This window comes from Rutidosis leptorrhynchoides, chromosome 4, assembly GCF_046630445.1.
Source record: "Rutidosis leptorrhynchoides isolate AG116_Rl617_1_P2 chromosome 4, CSIRO_AGI_Rlap_v1, whole genome shotgun sequence".
NCBI lineage: Eukaryota > Viridiplantae > Streptophyta > Magnoliopsida > Asterales > Asteraceae > Rutidosis > Rutidosis leptorrhynchoides.
The window spans coordinates 585,670,057-585,675,364 of NC_092336.1; positions in this window are offsets into that span (position 1 = coordinate 585,670,057).

Here is a 5,308-nt window from a genome sequence, read left to right on the forward strand (position 1 = left end):
GCAAGTGCATGGGGTTTTAGTGCATTTCTAATGCACTCGCATGGCCAGCTGGTCTAGCTCATTTTATTTTGTTTTCTTGTTTGTCGACTTATTATTATATAATATATATATATATATATATATATATATATATAATTAATATTAATTATATATATATTATATTATATTCATGTGCATAGTTGACTTGTAATTTTAGGTCCGATAACTTGTACGTTGACGCTCGACTTATGTCCCGTTTCTGGTTGTTTCGAACGTCCTTTCGTACGTTTAGAAAACTTGTACTTTACATTTTGTTATTCGTACCTTTGTCAAAATATAGTCTTAAATTATCAATAAACTATATTACTTAAAGTGTATCTTGAACTTTCGAGTGTTTAGGTCATTTGCTTCTTTAAATCATTTTCTCATTATTTATCAAAGTATATTTAATAATATTGTTTTAAATCAAAACGTTTTATGACCAAGTTAATATTATATTTTATCACATTGTAAAATATATATTCAAATTACGTTATTTAAACAAAAACATTTTAACAATCAATTCCTATTATATCTAAAAATGTTTTCACACGTTTGAAATTAAATTAATAGAATATTATGAAATTTAGTTCTCCACTAACTTTTGTCTAAATCTCGTTATTTGACACTTTGTTCTCACTCGTAGATTACTTTACCATTTATTTCGTATGCCGTTAAAATGAAACGATTTCTTAAATCAACGTGGACCTCACAACAGAGGCTCGTAATCATATCGCAATGTATCTGATAATTCAATCATTTGATATTATCTTTTAATTCCTTCGATGAATATGTTAAACATATATTGAAACAAATATGTTCATGTAAAGTACTATACATCTAATACTTTATTAACGTTTTCAATTATTATAACTATATACATATCTATATGTACGTAAATGTTCGTGAACCGTCGAATATAGTCAAAAGGGTAATTGAATATATGAACATAGTTCCAAAATTTTTTAGACTCAATATTACAGACTTTGCTTATCTTGTCTAAATCATATAAAGATTAAGTTTAAATTTGGTCGAAAATTTCCGGGTCGTCACAGTACCTACCCATTAAAGAAATTTCGTCCCGAAATTTGATTGGGATCGTCATGGCTAACAATAAGTATGTTTTTATGACTCATATGAGTTGAAAATTAGAGTTTTATCATCATTGAGTAATATGAATAAAACAATTCTTTTATGTGAAGAGTACGAGTGAAGCTATCGCAAAAGAATGAAATGAGTAAATGCAGGTTCGTCTTACCGGTGACGTAATCACGGTGGATTTCTGGATTTCAAGGAATTTAAAGATAATCCTTGAAATCTATAAAAGATTTGATTCTCCGGTAATCAAGGAAATTATGATCCTCTTTGATTAAATGCGGTAATCTGCCTTGATTGCTATGTCTGATATTTTGCTATAAATTGACCTCCTCCGTTTCATTTATTTTCACCACTCCTATAATCTTCTTCCTTATTTCATACATCCCAATAGATTGTAAAAATGCTAAATCCAGTCCTGATTCTTGACATTTTCCTGGCTATCGTATCCTTCATTCTTCTTTTTCATCTGCCACCAGAGGAAGTTATTTTCTTCTACTATTACCTTGGGGTTATAATGTTTTTAATTCTCCCGTGTCTTTACGTTGCAGTACGTATTGATATACACGGTCTGTAATTTATGTGTTGTTGTTAAGCTTTATATTTTCCCTCATATTTAGGAGCTCCATGCTTTTGTTTCTTCTTCCCGACTTCAAGTCAAGCGAATAATGGTCCAGAATTCGTATGTATGGAGTTTTGAATGATCATAATATACAAAGTAGAAAGGAAAGATAATAGCACGATGATTTGTCAAATTACCAGAATATCCGAAAAAGTCCGAATCATCAAGAAAATATTTTCATGATAGTTTAGAGGTTAAATAGAATGAAAGAGTTATGTAACATGGTTCATGATGAGGGTATGATATGTAAACCTTTATCACATTCCATTAGAAACTCAACATGACTTACTGTAATATAATCACGTTGATCAAGTGTCATTATATTATACTAACTCATGCTTCAATTCCCAACACTACTTCAAAAACATTCATATTTTAAATTCGATTTTTTTTCTTCTTCAGATTTTAGAAACTACAACAGTTTCCTTTATGATGTAACACTGATAGCGCGAAGAGATAAATGATTTCAGATAAGAATGGTTATGAAAATATCTTCAAAAATATCGAGGATCTTTATAATGAAAGATACGATGATATCTTAGAATTTCTAATATCGAAAGATGATAAAGAAGATTTGTCCGTAAAGGTTTAGAGTCAGGAGCAAGGTATTTGTTAATGACTTCAGCAGATACTGAATCATTTGGATTCTTTGAAGGCAGGTTTAGTCTTTGTGATTTTTTCGCAGCCTCCTTCATGGTTTGCTCAATTCATTTTTCAGTTCCAAACCTTCTATTTTTCTGAGCTTTGCCAACACATTATTCTTTATCATCAAACTTTTGACTGTTAAGGTCGTTTACAATTTTTGCTGCTTCATCAGCATTTTTTCAAAATTCGGAGAACTAGTTCGCAGTTTAGGGTGTTTTCCAGAAACTTCACATTCGAAGTGTGTAAGTCTAGGAGATAGACGTTATATGTACATATATAACTGTTGGCGTAGAATTGCTGGGAAATTCGAGAATAATGATTGGAGCATTTTGGTATGACAATTACCGTTACAAGATATAGATGAGTACATGATAGGGTTTCAATGAATATAATGATTTTTCGGAAAGTTAAAGATCAATGATGTTGCTGGTAAGTTTGCTGCTAATGTGGTGGAATATAAACTGTTCCCCGATAACGATGATGAAAAGAGGAAACGTATATATCACAGTTATAATAAGACTTATTTGGATAAAAAGTCGAAGTTGATTTGCTGAATCAGAATCGAAGAATGTTACATATTAATTGTGAATTTATATATCTCTCAGATATTACCTACCCGTTAAAAGTTCACAAGTAATATTTTGTACCGGAGAATTTTATTACAGTCTTTATGAAAATATATGTGTGTATATTTTCTTCAGATGTAATACAGATTTAATGAGTTAATATCATATTAAGCTCATTTGATTTTCGGCTGGATTAGAAATGAATCATCTCTAAAACCTTAAAGATTTCTTAATCTTTGCGGAGTATTTCACTAATGTAATCAATACTTCATTATTCAGTTTTATTGATATTTTTCCTCAGTGAATCATGTTGGTGTTCATGGAACTCTTGTTAACCTCGCAAGATACGAATGATGTTTTCTAGAAAGTTTCGAGTACATCGAAAATGAAAGTGTAAAATCAAACGTGTAATTGAATAATACATTTAGTTTATTATGAAAAGGAATTCATTGAATTTGAAACAGAGAATGTAGTTAACGATGGTTATGTCGTTGATGAAGGATGTACATCATTGCATACTAGTAATATGAACTAATCGAGCAGTACCTACCAGTTAAGATTCTCACGTAATAGCTTAGTACGAAAAGATTTATTTTGATTTCAAAATTCATATATATATATATATATATATATATATATATATATATATATATATATATATATATATATATATATATATATATAAAATATACATATAATTTCTTCAGGGGAAATGAGTTAATACATCATAACTCGTTGATACAATATACGCGTTGTTGATTAGTGATGATGTTTGCAGTGATTATGGATCTGGCGGAGCTTATGATGTTGTAGATGCTGCTGATGCTGACGATGCTGACGGTACTGACGGTGCTGGTGATACTGACGATATTGTTGATGCTGCTGGTAAAACAGATCTAGCTTGTAAATCGTGCACCATTCCGATCATGGTTTTATTTCAACATTTCTATTCGCTCACTCATCTGATTTACAATTAGAATTAGAATAAGTAATCTCTAAAACTTTTAGAAACTACATATTCTCTGTAGAATATTTATTCAATTAAGTTATGAATCATTACTTCATCGGTTATTACTGCTGGTACTCCTTGGTACCTGTGGTGCGTATGACATTGATGTTCGAGGTACAGATTGTGATGTTGAGGTGTGGGATGCGGATGTTGTTGTTGGTTGTGGTAATGATACTGTTGGTGTTGATGATGGTGGTACTGTTGATGCCGGTGATGCTGCTGGTGCTTGTAACCTTTGCACCATATTCTCTAAAGTCACTACCCGAGCGCGAAGCTCGTTGACTTCTTCTATTACACCGGGGTGATGGTCGGTTCGGATGAGTGGATGAATAAGATCCATAATTTGAGATAGTATATAACCATGGCGAGATACTCTGGAGATGAGAGAGAAAATGGTATTACGAACAGGTTCGTGGGTAAGTGCTTCAGGTTCTTCGCCAAGAGGGAAATGTGGTGGATGGAAGGGATCACCTTCTCCTTGTCTCCAATGATTAAGTAGGCTACGAACCCATCCCTAATTCATCCAGAATAGATGATGGCTAATTGGTTGATCCATTCCGGTCACACTGCTTTTGGAGCTCGAGTGGAAATCCATATCGCAATAGTTGTCGAAATCTAAGGAATTTGAACTAGATACGGGATCCATCTTGTGTAATCAGGGAAATGATTTTTGATATGAAATAGATTATAGGATTTAGATTGGTATTCTTTAATACATAATTTACATATGTATATATAATACGAAAATTCCATAAATCACGGAGGAATCTTCGGAAGATGTCAGACAAAGTTTACAGTAACAGATATACTAAGATATGAATTCGTCTGTATATTATCTATGCAATAAATGCAGGAAAACGTGTCTAGACTTAAGAATGATAAGCAAGTAATTTCTGACAAGAAATGATAAGTAAAACTCAGTAAAAACATATACGGTCATAGTCCAGACTCACTAATGCATCCTAACAATTACTAGTTAAACACACTAATGCAAATTCTGGTTTCCTATAACCTCAAGCTCTGATACCAACTATGATGACCCGTCCAAATCCATTTAGACGAATACATCATTCATCGATTTCACAGTGAGGTACTGACCTATACATGATACGTTTTGTAAACATTGCATTCTTTTGACAAGACACACCATAATTGAATATCAAATTCCAAGGGTTTTTTACGTTTGATGATTTCTACATATAGACAATCACTGAAATTAATAGTTTTCAATACTACATCCGTTGATAATGCAGTCAAAATAAGATACATGGTGATGATTTTGTGAATGCAATGTTTTCTCGAATAAAGCATGTATGACTCCATGCACATAGCTTGTATTACATATAAGCAAAC